General features: G+C 37.4%; 1 long non-coding RNA gene across 1 annotated transcript in view; it reads left to right on the top strand.

Moving 5' to 3' along the window:
• LOC121396134 overlaps positions 1 to 22256 on the top strand; it is a 30780-nt gene extending 8524 nt beyond the window's left edge. Inside the window, exon 3 of the long non-coding RNA XR_005962851.1 lies at positions 22206 to 22256. This is a non-coding gene — a long non-coding RNA (uncharacterized LOC121396134). The remainder of the gene's footprint in view (positions 1 to 22205) is intronic.
• Positions 22257 to 22588: the final 332 nt, after the last annotated feature.

The raw sequence follows: 22588 nt of genomic DNA, 5'->3' as shown, positions 1-22588 counted from the left end.
GACCCCACAATGCGGGGGGCTCGAGTTCTGAAGGGCCCCAACTGCTGCCGGGATCCGAGGAGACCTTTTCCGGCTGTCGCAACAGCTCGACACCGCTGGTCTCTCGCTGCTGCTACCACAGGGGGTTGGGGCCAGGGGATTGGAAGCAAGCAACCGGGAGAGAGAGACACAGGGGAGGGGAAGTGTGGGAAGGCAGATCATGTCCTTAGGGCCCTGGTTTCTATGTAGGATGCAGCTGTTTTGTGCCTACTCCCTGCTGGACTTCAGGAAAATCGTGTTTGAACATATAAAAATAAAAATGTGTTCATACTTTCATAAATTGGCAAATTTTGTAAAATGGACATGGTAATTAGGGGGTGGACACCAAAATGGGCGTGGTCAAACAAATTTCACCACGCTAGGCGCAGCAAATCTTTTTATCCCTCTTTGTGTTTCCAAAATGTTGGCGGGTATATTGGCTAGCATGTGTATTATTAGTATTATTAGTTCTCCGAGGGGGAGGGAGCCCCCATGTTTGTCTGCAGGGGGGCCTCCCAAACTTTAGTTACGCCACTGACAGATGTAGAATGCTTTAAATTGTGAATTTGATTGATTTACATGCCCGTGTTCATTTTAAAGTGGGCAGTTTTTTGGTCTTCGTTTTATTTTTTTATGTTTTTGAATGATTTAGCTTATTGTTTAGCATCTCTCCCATTTTTTTTACGACCTACCTGGTTGATAGCAACAAAGCATGAAAATACAGATAAATGGAGGGCACACCTAATTCAAAATATACAAGAGAAAAAATGCAGTGGGAGGTGCAAGATAACCTTTAAGTCGCCCCTACAGAGCAACCAAATATAACACATACAAAAAATCAGGTCTGCACACTCAAACACGAATCTTTAGACTCAGGTGGTAAGATTGAAATATGTTTTACTAGTTAAAAAGAACAACCAAACAAAAAGCATAATGTTTACAAGAACAAGAAACATTTCACATGATGCTGATATACATACCACCCTTAGGTACAAAAAGGCAGAAAAGGAAACTACAAGTAGCGGATACACCTGCCAAAATGAGAATAGCCCCAAAGCAACATAGCAACAAAGCAGTTTGAATGAGAGAATGGAAGATGACTAGGAGAGAGCCTGAATAGAAGGATACGTAATAACAAATAACAATAATGATAAAACTGTAGCTCCAAAGAACAATAGAGCCTTTTTGGGGGCAGTGACCCCCATTTCAAAGCTGAAAAGAGGCAGAAGAAACTATATGACTCAGAAATTATAAAAATGAATGGCAATTAAACCACATATTTATCCAAACAACAACAACACCATCTCAGATTCCTTTCAAAAGTAAATAGCACTGACTCTTATAAAGCTATGAACATTTGATTTAATTCAATATAAAATGCATTGGGGAAAAAAATACTTTCTTTTGATGTTATATCTGTCTTCCCTAACAATCTCATTTTATATCTTCCTGCTTTAGTGAGATATAAACTTTGTTTTGTACAAACTGACTCGCTTTATTAACTGAACACATTTCCACCACATCTGATGCGAAACATAAAAAGGATCCTAACCTCGACCAAACATCCCAATCCATATTTTATCAACAAAGAAATCGTAGTTTTGTAACCAATCACAGATAAACTAATCAAAAAAGCTTGGACGCTTGAACACAATATCCAAGAAATTGCTAAGAGATACCGTTCAAAGACGTGACTCATTGAATTTAACACCATCCCTTTTCAATGTACTTTTCTCAAATAAAGGGGTCCATTTACTAAAGTGCGGTAAATCTGACTTTAAATTTCCGCATGTTATCGCTGCCAGAATTTTACGCCAGAACTAAGTTTACTAAACAGCGATGCGCTCAGAAGTCATTGCGTTGGTTATTGGTTAATATGGCAATTTTTACTGTGAAATTTATGGCCAGAAATGCATCTTCAAAACTCAAACTTTATTGACTGATGATTATACCATCCAACAACATTACCAGAGTAACACCAATCAAACATGTCTGCATCATATAAACCCTTCTGCCAATAGAATCATATGAACAAGAAATCATACCAGTCAATCTCTTTGCTTCACAGAAATGCACAGTTTAATGAAGCCAATCACAATGAAACCAAAAAAGCTTAGAGGTTGACGGATACTTGGACTGTGATGCCGCTGCCAATAATACGCCTCTGAGCCGAAACTGCTGCTGTTGCAGCTGATAGAAGCAGAAGCCAAAACATCCTGTCAGCAATAGCTACAGATCTCTCACCTGTCAGCAAAGAATGATGGGTAAAAAAACAGTATTATGGGATATTTCCTGCCCCTTGAGAGTTTTCTGGCAAAGTAAATACTTTTGGCCACTACATTCTGGAGTTAATTTTGTCTTTAGCACATTTCGCTGTTTAGTAAACCGGCTGTTAATGTGTACGTAGCGTTATTTTCTGCGAATGCGATAACTGGCAAACAATTATTCTTGCGCATGAAAATTCGCAAATTTATATTTACCGCAGGTTAGTAAACTGGCGATAACATATTTGGCGAAAATTCTGTCTATATATTGTGAGAATATTTTTAACGCACTTTAGTAAACGGACCCCAAAGTGACAGATTTCTTTTTTTACGCAGAACGACTCCATGACTGGAAGTCTTCTCTTATTCTTTCATACTAAAATATATGATTTTATATTCTGTATTGATAATAATAAAATTCGAATTACATTTCAGTTGCAGTGCTTTATTTAGCTTATATATATTAGCTTATATTTACATAGCTGATGCAGGAGATGTGCATGAGCATTGGCCTCTCTATTATCTAAGCAGGCTGAAAGCAATTTAAATCAGTTGTTTAAAGGTTGAAAACATTTTAATATGTAGCTATTTGTGGCTTGTAAATGAAAAGTGTATCATATAAAGTAAAGCTATAGCTTAGTACCTGGCTGTTCTAGAATCTACTTTCCAACTATTATCAGCTTTAAAGGGAACTATCATTACCATTAAAATGTAGGGGCCAATTCATTAACTTCGAGTAAAGGAATAGAAGAAAAAAAACTTCGAATTTCGAAGAGTTTTTTTGGCTACTTCGACCATCGAATGGGCTACTTCGACCTTCAACTTTGACTTCGAATCGAAGGATTCAAACTAAAAATCGTTCGACTATTCAACCATTCGATAGTCAAAGTACTGTCTCTTTAAGAATAAACTTCGACCCCCTAGTTCGCCACCTAAAAGCTACCGAACCCAATGTTAGCCTATGGGGAAGGTCCCCATAGGCTTGGCTAAGTTTTTGTTGGTCGAAGGATAATCCTTCGATCGTTGGATTAAAATCCTTCGAATCGTTCGATTCAAAGGATTTAATCGTTCGATCGCAGTATTTGCGCAAAATCCTTCGACTTCGAAGTCGAAGGATTTTCATTCCCATTCATTCCCATTCCCATTTCATAACCCTCGATATTCGACCCTTGATGAATTTTCCCCCGTAAACTAAGCTTTGTCACATGAAAATAAAAAAGTTTCTAAATAAAACCAGTTGAATTCTTTCCATTTCAGAAATAATTACTCTAACCCTCTGTCTCTCTACACAAAGACGCTGTGTCTGATTCAGTTATTTTTAAAGACAGGTATTCGTCCAGACACACAAGGGAACACATAACAATTTATGTGTTTGACCTGAATGTCAGCCAAAATTCCCACTTTTGCATGCATTATCTAATATTTCCCAGATATTCTAAAGTAGACATATTGTGTAAAAAATAAGAATATGCCAGTGCATCACACTCTAAAATTTAGAAGAATGTGCTTAAAAATATAATATTTTGGGTTGATTTATTGCAGTTCATGCTGCCTCTTTTGCCAGGCTGCAGGGGAGCCAATGGCACTCAGATTACCTGGGAACTGAATCCTGTCTTTGCTTATGGGATTGACTATCCCCCTCCTACAGTGCTCTTGCAGGGACAAATATGACACACCCACCTCTCATTTATAGCGTGAACAAGGATTGTAGCAGATCTATAAGAAGCTCCATTAAAGGGCCATTTTCACAGATAATGTTCATTTTAGCCCAGAGTGAAACCAGCAGCATACACTATTTATTATTGCTTACAATTGTTTTTATGGGGAGGGGCATTTATGATTTTCCTTTAAAAACAGTACCTAATTTGTAAGTGATAATATTAAGAAAGTGTCTTATTTCCCTGTTATGATGAAGCTCATATTAGATTTTTATTTTCAGAATAGTTCCTCTTTACACATTTCACCCTAAGCAACGTAAAAAGTGTAGGTTATTAATTTGTCCTAGACCCAGCTATGTACATTGTTGTGCTTCGCATCATTTCTTGAAATGGGAAATTGTAAGATTTGCTGAAGCATCTGCGATTTACTTCAATCATCGTGAGACATGTGTAATCCCTAATGGAGGTGGTTAGTATTTCACAAAAGGTCAAGGAAACTATCAGTGTAATCCGAGGAATCCATGCATTTCTTTACAAACCTTCAGCCAGAGATGTATTAAAGGCACATATCGAACAAGAAGTTATATTTGATTGCATCAGACACAGTATAAATAAATGCAAAGGAATATCTCGTAGAGAATTCTCTCATCTATGAAGTCAACTAATATTTTCTGTTAAAAAAAACCAGCCTGCTGGTGCAATGTCCCCTATCTGTAGTGTTATTTTATGTAGCCATATTGACATGGAATGCTACAAAACATTTAAGACACCATTCTCTCATCCGGAAAACTACTTTTAGTCAAAAAATCTTTGTCCCCTACCTACAACAATCTGAACGGCCAGATTTCAGCATTCTAAAGGTCAGACGAAATGTAACAAAACAATGATCCCTCCTGCAATACAACCACCAATCTAACCAATTATATAACATTCCATAGTAAGCAAGATCAGCATCAGATTATATCAAACAACAAAACACGAACTTGAGACTTTTTGAGGGTTTTAAGGACATTTGGCAAAAACAGAACTGTTCAGAGTTACTAGAATTCTCATTTTTTTTCTGGCCTAAAATCTCTTTCTCAATTAATTGTACACACACTTTAAGCAATACAAGCCAGTGCGTTTTGTATCGCAAATGTTCTTTTTTCATCATAGCTGTGAGATTTATTTTACAGGGATTGTGATACCTCCTTTAAAATGTTTAGACTATTTAGAAACTGCTCCTATCACCGTAGAGCGAATACTTTGCATAGACCATACTGTATGTCACTGTTGGTTCACCATGTGGGGCGTTGGCAGGGCACTTATAAACGTTTAGAAATCTAAGTTGCTTTACTTATTTCCATGGTAGTGCTGCAATCAATCTCTTCCTGCTGTTACTGCTATGGAACATCTAGGGGTACATTTATCAAAGAGTGAAGTTAGAAATCACCACAGTCTTCTAGAGTGAAATTCCGCCACTCTCCATTAATTTCTATGGGATTTTTAAAAGAGTATTTATCAATGGGTGAAGTTCATCCTTTGATAAATACCATTCGAAAGTCAATGTACTGTCTCTTTAAAAAAAACTTCGACCACCTACTTCGCCACCTAAAACCTACCGAGCACCAATGTTAGCCTATGGGGAAGGTCCCTAAAGGCTTTCCTAGCAATTTGTGATCGAAGGGAAATTGATCGATCGATGGATTAAAATCCTTCGAATCGTTCGATCTGATTTTTCCTTCGATCGAACGAATTGCTGTAAATCCTTCGACTTCGATATTCGAAGTCAAAGGATTTAACTTCGATGGTCGAATATCGAGGGTTAAATAACCCTTGATATTCGACCCATAGTAAATGTGCCCCATACATTTTGGTAGTGCTTACATATATTGTTTCCCTTTGGTGCCCCCATTGTTTAAAGTCTAAAGTCTAAAACAACAGCGTGTTCCCTCATGAGGCACACCGGTATGATGTCATCTGACTTTTTTAGTTGATTCCAACCTCCTCTGAAGCCTTTGTCCTATGTCACTGTTAGTTCATCACATGGTGCAGCACTGGTGACTAATGATCTATGCAAAGTATACACCCCCAGTGATTGGGACTGTTTCTAAATCTAAATATACTAGAAGTAGGTATTGCAATCCTAAGCACACCCTGTATAATAAATCCCACCTACACCTATGGGGAAAATTTGTGATATAATTTACTGCATTTTTTAAAAAAGTTTGGATGGCTTGTATTTCACCTTCCAACACTTTCAGTTCAGTTGTTTTTTCAGTTCAGTTGATATTCGTCTTCAGATAAATGTCCAAATGTCCCTAAAAACATTTTTCCAAATCATCTTGCCAGCCAGTCGTATCCAACATATATAAATGAGGTGGAATGAAAGGGACATACACAGGAGCACTGCATTTCTGAACTTATTGTTGATGTCTGGTGTCTGGTTTAGAAATAACAGCCAAGTGAGGGAGAAAAACTTTTCAGTATAACCAATGCATTACTAGACTGGTGGATTATTTAACAAAATAATATCATTTGGAAAACTGTTTTAAGTTCATGGACTGTTCTAATTTGGACAATTGTGGGAAGGTTTTAGATGTTAACCTAGAGACAATTAGCTTTCTTAGGGTAAGTTTTACACAGCATGTATTAAGGGGGTTATTTACTAAACTCTGAATGCAAAAATCATGAAAAATTCGTGATTTATTTTCTGACTTTTAAAAAATCACAAATTTTTCGGAATTTATTAAACCCTGGAAAAGTCAGAATCTGAAAATCCGGCATCTCAGACCTGTCGATGTTGCATATAGTCAATAAAGTCAATAGGACAACTCCCAATGATTTTTTGATGTGTGCTGGGTTTCGGGCAGTACCCCTAAATTTTCAGGTGAAAATTATGAAAAGATCATGAAAATTGGATGAAGAAGTCCGAAAAATTTGTGAAAATCTGTTTTTTTTCCCACAAACCTAATTATCTGGATAATGTAATTATACATTTCAGGAGCTATCTGGTTGCTAGGGGGCAAATTTCCCTAGCAACCAGGCAGTGATTTGAATGAGAGGCTGAAATATGAATAAGAGAGAACCTGAAAATAACAATAAAAGTAATAAAAAGTAACAATAATAATAAAATTGCAGCCTAATGGAGCATTTGCTTTTTTGCCCCCATTGGAAAGCTGGAAAGAGATAGAAAATGAAATAATTCAAAAGTTTAAAAAACATTTAAAAAAGAAGAAAATTCAAAAAGTATGCAATTTTATAACATAAATAAGGAGAACTAAAGTTTAACCAAAGAAGTAGGGACGCACACACACACGTGTGTGTGTGTCTGTGTATATACACAATATAAGGTTGAAGCCTAATTATAGGTACACTACAGAATTTAATAATGAGCCCTGTAGCATCAGCTTATATGACAGACATTTTCTGCTTGATGATTTGTGAGGACCCCTAAGCTTTAGGCTTGGGCGAGTTTGACCCATTTCGTTTTGACAAAAATTCGGCACCGGCGAAATGTTGCCAACGCCCATTAAAGTCTATGGGTGAAACAAGGCAAAAAAAATTGCCCATCCTTACTAAGCTTAGCGTCTCAACTGCTGCTCAAAGCTCACTGAGCATGTGCGTGTGTCGCAGACACTCTTAACAGAATCCATGATGTTAAACTCTTGTGACAACTTAAAAGGCCTGGATAATTACTACTATAAAGATGCTGAACATTTAGGCTGGTGCTTAAGTTCAATATATATAAAATATGGCATTTCTAGCAATATTCATGTTTAGTTCTCTTTTAAAGGTAAACCACACTTTTAACATTAAATATCCAGGGAAATGCCAGGTACCTCTGCTAATATGTCTAAGTCTAAAAAAAATGCAGTATTCTATAATATTCTGCCACAATATTGCTCGTCCAAAACTACTGTTTTGTACTTTGCATATCTTCATTTCAAACTGTGACAATGTGCATGGACCATGTCAGTTTCCACAGACCTCTACAGAACTGTACCACTTGAGCTATTTATAATGAGGAAAATAAATGACACGTCATACTGTATCCAGATGTAAATTGTAAGGCCTGACTATAAATAGGGTATGTTTTCCTTTAGGAAATGCCGTTTTTTTTAAAAAAAAAAATCCACACATATAAGTGCAATTCAAAGCAACCTTTCTTTTGTTTTCATAAACACGACTGAATCTTTTTTTTTGGTATTTCTGTTATCTTCCACTTTTGTACATGTTGTCCTTTGCTCTAATTCATCTTCAGTACATTATTGTGGGTTGCTGACTGTTACAAATGGAAACACAAGTCTGACATAATTAAAGCAGTTCTGCCTCATTATGCAACATTTACTAACCTCTTTGCATTATACCACACAATGGATCAACAACACAAGGCAACCTTAATTAATGCACCCAATTGATTACCTCATAATATCATTGTACCCACAGGTTAACCTGAGAATTAGATTGTACGTGTGTATATCATTTTTTTTTACAATACTTAGAGGCAGTTCCCCATTAATGGATATCTGTTGGTTTAGCTTTATCTGCAGTAACCTGGTAATTTTATGGGCAGTGTACTCAGATACCCTTTTGCATGTGAGAGCCATTCCAACTGCCTGGATGATACAAGCTGCTTAAAGGTGAATTAAAGGAACAATTCAGTGTGAAAATAAAAACTGTGTAAATAGATAGCCTGTGCCAAATATTTTTTTTTTCTAATATAGTTAGTTAACCAAAAATGTAATGTATAAAGGCTGGAGTGAACAGATGTCTAATAAAACCGCCAGAACACTACTTCCTGCTTTTCAGCTCTATAACTCAGCTAGTCAGCGACTTGAAGGGGGGCCACATGGTACATATCTGTTCAGTGATTTTGCAATTGATCCTCAGCATTCAGCTCAGATTCAAAAGCAACAGATATGACCCATGTGCCCCCTCTCAAGTCTCTGATTGGTTACTGTCTGGTAGCCAATCAGTGGAAACCAAGAGAGCTGAAAAACAGGAAGTGGTGTTCTAGCTATTATGTTAGACCTCCAGTCACTCCAGCCTTTATACATTACATTTTTGGCTAACTAACTGTATTAGAAACATTTTTTATTTTGCTCAGCATATTTATTTACCCAGTTTTTATTTTTACACTGAACAATTCCTTCCCTACCCTACCCTACATAGACCCCTCCCTGCTCCCCCAACCTGGCTGTTACTCCTGATAAATGCCCCTAACTCTTTACTTACCCCTTGGTGCAGATTCAGGGCATTGAAGTTTACGGGTGCCATCTTGTTTTCTTCAGTCTTCTTATTCGGGAAGTAAGTGCCGTATTGGCGCATGCGCAGTTGAGCAGTCTTCAGGTTTTTGACAACTGCTCATGCGCTGAAATTGCTGGAAATTGCCGAAGTGCTGGAAGAAGACCCGAAGATTACCAAAAAGAAGAAGATGGCATCTGTGAATTCCTGAATCTGCACTGAGGGATTAGTAAAGAGTTAGGGGCATTTACCAGGGTTAACAGCTAGGCTGGGGAGCAGGGAGGCAGGTCTATGTAGGGTAGGGGGTAGGGTTTTTTTTAATTAATGGTTTAATTCTCCTTTAAAGCATACCAGTCCTCTAAGAAGGCCTCTGTATAAACCACTCCTCCATTCCTCCAGCTGCAGCCTTTGAGATAAAAAGCAGCTCATCATATATAGGACTTTTCTGTGGACTGTTAGTTCTTCCCTGTTTATTGTGTGAAGAACAAAGGACAACATTTTTTCCTTAGTTTTTCCCTATTATTTTAATTATGTTCAGCACAAGCTCTGTTAATTGAACTAATATTAAAAAAAGGTGGTATGCTACCTTTTTAAAGAGCATCTGCCATAGCTAGAAACTATTACAAAAAGCTTAATTGATGTTTAGTACATCTGTTTCATAAATATGTTGTAGATTTTGAGATATTTAATAATTAGTGTGCTCCCCCAACCTATTTTTATTTATTTTATTTGTTATATCTGGCTGCTATACATTCCAAACTGCTTATTCAGACTAGAATCCACTTGCTAGACCATGGAAATAATAAATTGCATATTCTTTTCAACCTAACTGTTTTACCTTGGTAGAGACGAGCTGTTGCTATCATTCTGGAAAAGAAGACCTGCTTCCCTTTAATTTAAAATTTTAATTGATGGCAATGAACGCTCTCTTCTAAATTCACATGCATTCCATACCCTCAACCTGCCTTTAGTTTATCTGACTAATAATGAGCTTTTTTTATTCTCAAACTTGCAATAATGTATAGTATGTAAACTAAACCAGCAGTGATTTATGGATGTTAGGCAAATATCTTGGGATAGGGAAGTCATGCAACCATAGAGAAATGCAATAGCTTATTGTGTTTTTCCAGAGCCTGTACATCTGTCATAATTTAGATATTTTCAGTATTTCAACTTTCATTTTTCTATGTAAAGTGGTTACTGTTGTGCTGTAAAGCTACACCCTTGCAGTTAGTTTGTATCTTTACCTTGTACTCATCAGAAATAATAATATTTCTTTGTCTTGTTAATATGTGTTTGACAATATCATTCTGTACTGTACCAGGGATCTGTCACTTTATGCTGCTGATTTGTCACACATGACAAGACTTCTAGTTAGAATTACAGAATTTGATGGTGTCCTGCCAAAAGGTTATTTCTTGTTTCATGGGTCAGTGTACATAGAATGGAGAACTGGAGTCCTTCAATGGGGTGCAGACTTGCTGAAGGCATCTATCACCAAAGTAATGATTCTCCCACTGGTAGTGCAGGCTAGCAGATGATGTTCACAGATATATTGCTATACCTTAAGGGGTTGTATTTGTTAACATTAGAGACAGACATCAACAGTAGGGTTGCCACCCGGCCGGTATTTTACCGGCCTAGCCGGTAAAACACCTGCCAGGGCCGGGGCCGGTATTACAAATGTACCAGCAATGTAGCTGCCGGTAATTTGTAATACCATTTACAAAATCCCTTGCCCGCCGATGGGGTGGTGCGCCCCTTGTGAGACGCTACCCACAGTGGCTCCGCCCCTTTTGTGACAGCCCTCATTGACCCCGCCCCTTTTTGCGTATTGTCCCGTTCCTTTATTTTCCGCCCCCACCACTGGCCGGTAATTTTTTTTTTTAAAAGGTGGCAACCCTAATCACCAGTGATGTTGCCCACAGCAACCAAACAGATCTTTGCTTTTGTTTTTAACTTGTAGGTTGTAATGTTTCTGACTGTGAGGTTTAAACTATTCATAAAGATACAGGAGATATTTTTGTTGTAAGGGATCTGTATTTCTATTGGTCCAGCAAACCTTAAGATGGCTGCAGGACCTCCCACATCAACAAGTTACACACTGTTATGTAAAAAGCATTATCATGTAATAGTGACACCTAGTGTGTGCCACATTATATTACATAGGTGACTTTCCAAATGTAATTGTTCATTGGTTGTTATGGGAAACATCACCAGTGATGTTTGCCTCCATTGTAAATAAACATGCCCTGCTAAAAATCATGTAAACATTAAATAATCTGAGTAGGATTGTTTTGCCACCAATAAGGATCCATAAAGCTTAGTTAGAATCAAGTACAGAGTACAGTATTATTATGACAGAGAAAAAGGAAATATTTTTTTTAAATTAGAATTATTTGTTTAAAATGGACTCATGATAACTGGTTTCCATAGCTGTATTTTTATTTAAAAAGTGGTATAAACTTTTACTGGTTTAGGAGACGGATAAATGTATTCCCCATTTATAGTGAATTTCCCAAAAGTTTGGCCACTGAAGGCCCCCTTAGTTATACAAGAGCTAAGCTCCATTTCCACAGTTTAGCCACTAGATAGCAGTGTGTTTGTATAAATTGAGCACACATGTGGTTAGGGTCCATTTTTGTAGTCCCCTTTTCTGAGCAGGCAGTAAGGGTGAAGTGGAACCTGGACAAGGCCAGGTCTAGTAAGGATAGGCTACTCACTTTCATAGATCAATCTAGGGGGCAGTAAGCACTGAATTTGTTAGGAAATGCAGGGGGGAAGCCGGGTACCCCAGAAAAAAATTTACGATCTTATGCAGCCTATCACCCTGAAAAATGAAAAGCCGCCAGCGTTTTTTGGGACTTAGAAAAATTTGAGGAAGTCCTATCTACTCTATTGCACTTTGAGGAAGTCCTATCTACTCTATTGCACTTCACCTGGTCTGAGGTGGCGAAGGCAAGTCTGGCGCTAGAGGTAACGTTCAGTAAAATCGGCATCTTAGTGAATTTGCATAGTTACGTACATTCAACATATCTCAACTTTGCCAGGCGTAAGGGAGCGAATTACCGCTAGTCATAGTAACATAATAACATAGTAAGGAAGGTTGAAAAAAGACAGACGTTCATCAAGTTCAACCTTTTAGTTATTTTTTTTTAATCTGCCTAACTGCTAGTTGATCCAGAGAAAGACAAAAAAACATCTGAAGCCTCTCCAATTTGCCTCAGAGGGGGGAAAAAATCCTTCCTGATTTCAAAATGGCAATCGGACTAGTCCCTGGATCAACTTGTACTATTAGTTATCTCACATAACCCTGTATTCCCTCACTTTGCTAAAAAGCAATCCAACCCCTTCTTAAAGCTATCTAATGTATCAGCCTGTACAACTGATTCAGGGAGAGAATTCCACATCTTCACAGCTCTCACTGTAAAAAACCCCTTCCGAATATTTAGGCGGAACCTCTTTTCTTCTAATTGAAATGGGTGACTGTGTCAGCTGGAAAGACCTACTGGTAAATAAAGCATTAGAGAGATTATTATACGATGCCTCTTCTCCAGCCTGAACATCCCCAATTTGGCCAGTCTTTCCACATAGCTAAGATTTTCCATACATTTTACCATCTTAATTGCCCTTCTCAGTACCCTCTCTAATACAATAATGTCCTGTTTGAGTGATGGAGACCAAAACTGTACGGCATATTCTAGATGGGGCCTTACAAGTGCTCTATACAGTGGAAGAATGACCCCCTCCTCCCTTGACTCTATGCCCCTTTTAATACAGCTCAAGACCTGATAGTCTATCTCTTTCGCTAGCGAAGTTATGAAGCGACTGTTAGTAAATCGGTGAAGTAACGAAATGATGTCATGCTGGCGAATCTTCGCTAGCGTTAGTCAGTTCGCCCTTTAGTGAATCTGCCCCTAGGACTGATAGACAGTCAGGGCTATTTAGACAAGCAGCTGAGGTGCCACTGAGATGGGTTGAGTGGTATTATGATGCTGGGTACTAATTGTGCAGAAGTAGGGGTAAGTACTAGAGCTAGGGTCTAACCTTGGTGCTTCACTTAGGGTAAAGGCTGAAAGCTGGGAATACTTCTGTTGACCACTGACTATTGGTGCTGTGTGTATATGCCTATCTACTGATGTTCTATGTTCCCTTCTTAACTCGTATGTGGATTATGTACTTTAATAAATAAATTCTATGGTTTAGCGCAATTATTGTGCACTGTATACAGTTACAGTTGTACAACACACTGCCTCCACACCTTTGTGAGGGTGAGAATAAGAGGTCTCATAGGGTAAAGCTGCTGTTTAGAGTAACAGTGCTGCACGTTTTACTATAGCCTTACACTGGTTTTGCATAGCTTTTACACTATAACTTTACACTCAGCTTCACATGCATTAGGCTGCTTAATAAATGCACATGTTTATACACATTGAATCTTGCAAGTGCTCATATTTGGGGTTTTCTAACTTTTTGATACAGCTTGATATGCCCCTTAGTGACTTAGCGTGGTAAGGTAAGACCTGCTGATATTGACAAGAATGGGTGGCCAAAACATACAGAGGTGTGTAAGGAGAAGAAGCACCACTGTTAAAAATGATCTTCTAAACAAGGTTTTTTGAATGTCTTGAACTGTTAAATACCAACATTTGTGTCTTCATATGTCTGTTTGTTCATATTCTGTTGTAGGGAACAGTTTCTTACCACCCTGGTGGGAACATTGTTGGCTCAGGTTCTTTGATATCTTACATAATTCAAGACAGGAACTTATGTATGAAGCTTCTGTTAACCATAAGTAGCTAAATTGTCAGAAAATTGTTGTAAATTGTCTTTCCAAGTAAAAAAAATATCACAGTAAACTAAACTTTAATTTTTTTTTAAATGTAGCTCAATAATCAAGAAAATGAAATCTACTTTTCAGATAAATATACGCTCCTCTGTGTCCTTTGAGATTCTTTAATGGTGCTCTATCTTTGGTTACAGTGCCCAGAATGTCTCAGGTTATAAATCATTGTTTGTGGAAAAATCTCAGTTCATAAATCATGTTTTGTACAAAACTACTCTTGTAAAGTCCAAAGACCAGGACAAAATAACATTACTTTTTAAAGTTTTAATAACTGACCATTATGCCAAAAAATAAAAAGAATACTGCATGTGATATTATAAAAAGAATGTGCATCAGTAAAAAAAAATTAAAAACTGCTACTTTAGACTGTAACGTGTCTTTGGCATGATGTAGGAACATTTAGTTCTTTCCTTTTTAGTTTGTCACTAAGTTATGTCATAGAAGCCACTTTTCACTAATAGGAGTTTTATAATTAATGAGACGTTGCCATTGTAAACAAACCATTGTGTAAATAATAAATGTTATAGGGAACAGTTTAGCATCCCTTGTAAAATATTATTCTCTTTTTCCCGGCCAGCCACATCATTCTCACTGCCTGTCATGTCCTACCTCATCCTTCTCACCAAAGGAACTGGTCCTCTGTCCTACACTGGCCACTTGTCTCTCCCCAACCTTTTTTAATCACTACCTGCCATGTAGCTTTCATGCCTTTCTGCAGGGAAGGGAGACAGAGCATTGAAAAGACACTTATACAGCTTTTATACACCCTGTACTAAAATGTATAATATATTAGAAGTCACCTTGAAGTTATAACTCGAGTGATTTTAATAATGTAAATATCCTATATAAGTAATACTGCACAGTTGAATGCGAGTGAAAAGCCTTAACCATAACCACTGTTCATAGGCTTTATGACTGACAGAACTGATAGAAAATGCCTTTTATAAAAAAAAATTGCATCAAAGGATGTTATCATAGAGACTAAATCTAATGGCTCACTATGGGCCAGATTTATGCAAAAAAATTTTTTTTCTCCTGCTCCATTTCGAATACAAACAGCATATTTTCCTGCATATTTCAAGATTTATGAAAAATTGAGAACTTACTGAAGCATTTTCCTGGACCCTGTGTATAGCAATAGTCATAATTTTCAGATTCATATGCATTGGTTTCCCATTATTTATTTCCTTTCATGCTTTAAGCCCCTCCAACCTAAAAATACTCTCCTTGGGTCCCCCTGCATTTCTTTCACTGGTTTAAAAGACAGAGGTGCAACTCTGCTCATTTGTTGAATAACCTTCCTGTTACTTGCCAAGTCCTGACCTGTTCCTGAACTTTTATACCATTGTGATTTATTCTAAAGCTTCTTGCCTATTTCTAGTTTACCTGCCTTGTAGATCTTTTGTTGTTGTAGTTTTCTATCCTACCATGTTACAATCTGGGTTGAGTGCTGTGTTCAACTTCATCTATTTAGGTCTTCCCACACTTTTTCATTGCCATTTCCTTTATCACACTATCATGCCCAGGATTTTCCAGTTCACACCTGATGGCAATTCCATATATTAAATATTTCAATTGTAAGGAACATGGTAGCTGGGGAGAAAACTGCATCAATATAGGAAAGTTTTCCCCTTTTTCAAATTATAACATTACTGATTGATTCACATCTCTACTGTACTGTATCCACTGCTAAAAAGTAAAGTAAACCCCACAGACAAAAGCCCTCACCCACTGGCCTCCATTGTTCCCCTCCCTGCTCCCTACTCTAAGATTAGCTTCAACTGTGCATGTGCCAGCAAGCTTCATGTTGGTGAACTGAAAAAACCCAAAGATACAGAAGATGCTGCTACTCAACAACTCAGGTGCAGTTGAACTGCAGACTTTCAGCTTTAATTCAGTAGTTTGAACAAAAAGATTGCATAAAAATGAGGAGCTAAAGCCTTTTTTTTTTTTTTAAACAATCACTTCACTTCAAGGTCTAAAAAGTAATTGGACCAGGGGTTCAAAAGTAATTGGACAATTGACTCAAAGGCTATTTCATGTGCAGGCAACGGCTATTACTTTGTTATGTCTATCAATGAAGCAGAAAAAAAGCCCTGGAGTTGATTTGATGGGGGGTGCTTGTATGTGGAATATTTTGCTGTGAACAGACAACATGTGGTCAAAATGAGCTCTCCATGCAGGTGAAACAAGCCATCTTTAAGCTGCAAAAACAGAAAAAACCCATCCAAGAAATTGCTACAAAATTAGGAGTGGCATCTACACTTTGGTACATCCTGAGAAAGAAAGAAAGCAGTGGTGAACTCAGCAATGCAAAAAGACCTGGACATCCACAGAAGACAACAGTGGTGGTGGATGATCGCAGAATCATTTCCACGGTGAAGAGAAACCCCTTCACAACAGCCAAACAAGTGAACAACACTCTCCAGGAGGTAGGTGTATCCATATCCTAGTCTACCATAAAGAGAAGACTGCATGAAAGTAAATACAGAGGGTGCACTGCAAGGTGCAAGCCACTCATAAGCATCAAGAATAGAAAGGCTAGATTGGACTTTGCTAAAAAAAAAAAAAACATCTAAAAAAGCCAGCACAGTTCTGGAAAAACAATCTTTGGACAGATTAAATCAAGATCAACCTCTACCAGCATGATGGCAAGAAAAAAGTATGGAGAAGGCGTGGAACAGCTCATGATCCAATAGCATACCACATCATCTATAAAACGGCGGAGGCAGTGTGATGGCTTGGGTGTGCATGGCTGCCAGTGGCACTGGGACACTAGTGTTTATCCATGATGTGACACAGGACAGAAGCAGCCAAATGAATTCTGAGGTGTTCAGAGACACTGTCTGCTCAAATCCAGCTAAATGCAGTCAAATTGATTAGCAAGCATTTCATAAAACAGATGGACAATGACCCAAAACATACAGCCAAAGCAACCCAGGAGTTTATTAAAGCAAAGAAGTGGAATATTCTTGAATGGCCAAGTCAGTCACCAGATCAGAACTCAATTGAGCTGCATTTCACTTGTTGAAGACTAAACTTTGGACAGAAAGGCCCACAAACAAACAGCAACTGAAAGCCGCTGCAGTAAAGGTCTGTAGGAGGAAACCCAGAATCTGGTGATGTCCATTATGAGTTCAAGACTTTAGGATCTCATTGCCAGCAAAGGGTTTTCAACCAAGTATTAGAAATGAACATTTTATTTTCCGTTTTTTAATTTGTCCAATTACTTTTGAGCCCTTGAAATGAAGTGATTGCGTTAAAAAAAAGGCTTTAGTTCCTCACATTTGTATGCAATCTTTTTGTTCAACCCTCTGAATTAAAGCTGAAAGTCTGCATTTCAACTGCATCTGAGTTGTTTCATTTAAAATACATTGTGGTAATGTACAGAACCAAAATTAGAAAAAAAAGTTGTCAGTCCAAATATTTATTGACCTAATTGTATAGGTTAGCTTTACTAACAGGGACCCCTTTACTGGTGGGGAGGGGGGCTGATTGGGGACAGTGTGTGACGTTATATATAAAAGTCCCAAGACAAGGCTTTTTAGTAATAATTCACATTTTCTATAACATGGCAGCTCAGAAACCAGTGCAATGGGTATTGGAATTTATATCAGCCCTGTAGCATTAGCTTCTATGAAAGGCAAAAAGCCTTCTTAATTTGTAGTGCCGCTGTCTCTACTCTCCCTTTGGAACTGCTGAGTGGAGCTCTCGAAGAATTAGCATCTTGGATTTCCTCCCTCCTTACTTGATATTGTAAAGGCTGGAAGCCTAAAGTAGTACATATACTGAATAGCTAAATATGTAATTGGAAATATGTGATTCACGTGTCATATGATTTTCATTTTAAAGAAAGGAAAGATGAAATGATGTTAATCTAAATTGTAGCCTTACCTAAAATTGCCTTCGAAGGAAAGGGGACACTATCTCCTCACTGTCTTATGATAGATCTCATGTCTATCATTATTTCAACAGATAATTACATTTCTTTGTTGAGAGGATTATTAAATTTTTGGTTAAATTTGCACTTTAAATAATTTATTTAAAAAATAATTTAAAAATAATGCAGGAAAAAACAGTGTGAACAGTGTGAATTTTTAACACTGATAAATGCCAGGCGTGTTTTTTATCCTTTGCACATTAATAACACCAGTCAAATCCTGGATATAATTCATTTGTTTATCAGTGAGATCCTTGACCCACAAGGACTATTAACTTGGTAGATAACACCTTATATAAGAAGGTCATCATGATACATGGTTCTGATGTTTTTTGCTGGAGAGGAAAATGTTTCTTGGTAATATGAATGAGAAAATGATAAATAAGGACGATGAAAATTCTTCCTTCTGAAGAATTTGCTGAAGGTGAAGATGTGATCAATAGGTGTAATTTAAATGAAAGATTGGTCCTATACATACACCTGTGGGTGGATAATTGGTTGTCTCTTTGATATTAAGGGCCTTATTTATCAAAATCTGAGTATTTTAATAAAAAAAAGTCTGTCCAAACTAGAATCCGCGATATTACCTTATTTATTATTAAAAAAGCACAATTTAATTGGATCGGGGACAAACACGAAACAGAGTTTTTTTTCCAATCTTTTTTCAGGATTTTTTCTGAAAAGCCAGAATTTTCCGGATCTTTGCCTGAAAATGCCAAAATAGTCGGATTTTCAGGCTAATTCCAGAGCAGACCACAAAAACTTCCAAATAGGATAGGGACCTCTCACATTGGCTTATATACAACCTTTGCAGGTCTGAGATGGAGGATTTTCAGATTCTGACTTTTTTCATACTTGCATTATAATAAATTTCACTAAAATGTCAGATTTTACAATAAAAGAAACTAAAAATTTTTAGTTTAGAGGTTTTTTTTTTTAGAGTTTTTTACATAATACTTTAATAAGATCCTAAATGTTACTCTATACAGAGTTCACTATGTACTGTTTGATTTCTCATTCCATATAGCAGAAGAATTATCCTACACTTTCCAACTTCTGAGAAGATGTTTCATTTAATTTTTTTACTCCATAATGAAAAAAGTAAGAAACAAGAAACCTGGTATAATCCACCTGCTTTCACCTGCTCAGTGATGTAGAAGAGTGTATGAATCTAAGGGTTTACCAGTGACCCCTGATTCCAACAATCTTACTAATGGGAAGATAAGCCCAGTAGTTTGGGTCATGTACTGAACCTCCAAAGCCTGACCACTGGAGAGGCCCAAAAATGTTACTGTACCCTCATATGTAAATATTTTGACCCTTTCATTGCCAGTGTGTATTGCCTAGCAACATATTTCTTCCAATATTTGTATGTAATACAGGAACCTAGGGGCAGATTTACCAAAGGGCGAAGTGGCTAACTCTAGCAACTTTTCCTCAGAATCACATCCGCAGGGACATAGCCAATTCAACAGGTGCAGATAACCATTCGCTAGTGAAAGAGGTCATCACTAGCGTTCGTTGGCACTCTATTGCCAGGCAACTTTTCATTCAGGCAAATGGTCATTGTTCCACAAATTCACCAAACTGTAGATTTTACTGAAAGTTACCTCTTTCGCCAGAGTTGACTTTGCCACTTTAGACCAAGCAAACTGCTAAAACTAAGCTAGATCTTCCTCAATCTTACATCACTTACATCATATCCTGTCTGCTGAAAATGCATTAAAGTTGAAAAAACGCTTGCAACTTTTTCTTTAAAAGCTCTAACTTAAAAGTTTTTGGGGTAACATTTTCCCCCAGACATTTGAGGGCCATTGAACATTCATTTTACAGTAGGCTCATGTCTAGGGCATTATCTGATCTCTTTTGTCTTTATTAAGGTTCCTTGGACATTTGTAATAAAAAGTGGCCACTTCAAGGATTTGAAGCAACATCCTTACAACTTTAATGTACCCTCCCTATTCAAACTGACCTAAGAGTTAGATCACTAGCGACTTTTCGCTAGGCATAAACAAACGCTAATGAATCTTCGCTATGAAATGTTCGCCCTAAAGAATTGTCTTTAGCGAAAAGTCGCCAGCATTAGACGCCCAGGAATCAACTTTGCATTTTAGTGAATTAGCGTAGTGGTAATGAATTTGTGCCTGGCGAAGTGGTGCGGAGTGTGTGAAGCGGTCGCTGGTGACAATTCACCCTTTAGTAAAATCTGCCCCATAGAGTTTATGTTTTTGCTTTTGCCAGTGTAGGGATCAGGGAAATCCTTCTCCTGTTTTTCTGTGACATCATCCAGCCCAGTTACAGTCTGGAGAGCAATCCGATTGGCTGGGCACCCCAGTACATACTTGGGAGAGAGGGGGTGACTGACTTTGGAACCCTTTGTACAGGGTCTCCGACAGAGTTTAACAGGGGTTGTATGCTGAAACATCCAGCCAGAACCAGTTTGCGTGAGACTGTCCAGTGTAGAGAAGCTGCTGCAACTCTGGAAGTACAGAGAGAGCCCACCCTTTTCCCTGCCAAGCTGCTAGAGACTCAATACAATGCATTATTATTGAATTATTGAATATATTACAATATATTGTAATATATTCAAGCTGACCAGCTGCAACCATATTATCCCTGGTTTGGCTAGTCCTACACATTATGATTTGTAATATTTATTTAGGCATTTCCATATGGACTAAGTTTCACCTGTAACTTGCCTTCCAAGGTTAAGAGTCTAAAATGATTGCCTTTTTTATTGCACTCCACTGGGAGTATAAAGCACAAGTTCTAGTGGCTCCGTGCTCAGGAAGAATCATGAACCAATCCCCAGTCCAGCATAGTGTCTTTGCTGTAACAAAGCTGTGTGCACACAGCCTGTCAACTTTGCTATGGGCACAGCTTGGAAAACAGAAAACCAAAACACAAAGCTTTCTTTCCATTTATGAATAATTTTCTAGGACTTTGTGAGTATCTAACAGTAGGGTGTCTTTAAGCAGTGACAGCTTTTGGAGGTGTTCTTCCAGCACATATTCTCTGTTCACTTAACTTTTAATGAAAACATATTCTAACCCTTCTATAGCTTTGAAGCTCTCATGAATAATACTTTCACATAGTAACTTATTAAAAGAGAGTTTCATTGAAGTAAAACAAGTTTTGCTGTGTGTTTTTCAGATCCCTAGGTACAATTGCTATAGAAAAAAACATTATTTCTAGTTTCAAGATGTTTTAAACCCCAGATGAAGTTATTAAGTTAGGAAAACGTTGTTATATTCACTGCTGTTTATTCATACTGCATGAAAGCTGGGAGTTCAAGGGAATAAGTGAGAGGCCAGGCATAATGTTAATTTCCAATGAAGAGACATATTTTTTACATTATATTATCAGACCTATTTAGAATAGTTTGTGTATAATATGTGAATTAGAGAAAACTGTTTTATTCTCTTCTGTATAAGCTCACTGGCTCACTCGCAGGGAGGTCCAGGATTGTAGGGTTCCCAATCAGGCCCTCGTTAATGAGCAATTTCAATATACTGTATTTTAATAAAATAGGTCAACCAACCAATGTTGTGGGGCCCTAAGTTGAACTTGCTGTGGGACCCAGTAACATCTAGTTACGCCACTATTAAGCTGTTATATGTACTGTGTAGATAATTCAAAGGTCTCTGTTTTAAAGGATAACTTTTGCCCTGTTTCTCATGTCTAATATAGAGAGCAGACTTTTTTGAATGCAGCTGAAAGAGAACATATTCTACCAAATATCTAGCTTTTATTTGTGCAGTGCGGGCTATATCTCTTTTGAAATAAAAATGACACTGCCTAAATTTAATTACCGATATGGAAGCAGGGTCGAAACACTATTCAAATAAGAATCATGCCAATCAATACCTGTAGCCTTTGTCTTTGTGCTTTAGTCACGGAAATGCTTATAGCATCATATACTACAGAACATCCAAGCTCATAGTTGTGTGGCTTCATCAGAAAGTAAAACCTTCTATTGCCCTATCCTAATAAATATAAAGAAAATAGAATAGAACAATCAAAGTGATACTGTCATCAGAATATTGCTGAATATGTGTTGAAGCATATCCAAAAAGTTCCATAATTTTGGGTAGGAAGTTTTACTTCAGATTGTCACTTTTTTATGTTTGTGTGTATTGAGGGAACCATTTTCCGATATTATTTTAACCTTTTTTTTTTCAAAACTTTTTTATTGGTTTACCACATTACATCCATGTACATTATGAAGTAACCATGTTTCTGATTTTTCGCAGATAACAGATGTTCACCTACACAGAGGGAATCACCAGCATTACAATCAGTTAACAAGAAAAGATGACATTCCATTTGTATACTGCATACCAATAAAAATTTTAACTAACATACAAAACCGTCTACAGCTGAGTATTTCTCCATCTTTGTTTATCACGTGCTTCCAAAATAGTGCTAAAGAACAGTAAAATATTGCCATAGAGGTTTCAACTCGACCTGATAACCCAAAACAGTGTGGGAGGAAAGGTACACATTTGTGGGCAAAATTTCTCAATAATATGATAGTATTACATATTAGTATATGATATCCAAGGCGTCCAGATCTTGGTAAAAATAGTATATTTGTCAGTTGTGATGCTTAACATTCTTTCATTAATCATTATCC

The sequence above is a fragment of the Xenopus laevis genome, chromosome 7S (assembly GCF_017654675.1).
Source record: "Xenopus laevis strain J_2021 chromosome 7S, Xenopus_laevis_v10.1, whole genome shotgun sequence".
Lineage (NCBI taxonomy): Eukaryota > Metazoa > Chordata > Amphibia > Anura > Pipidae > Xenopus > Xenopus laevis.
Note: the sequence above shows the minus strand (reverse complement) of the source record. Positions and strands in the feature narration are given on the sequence as shown.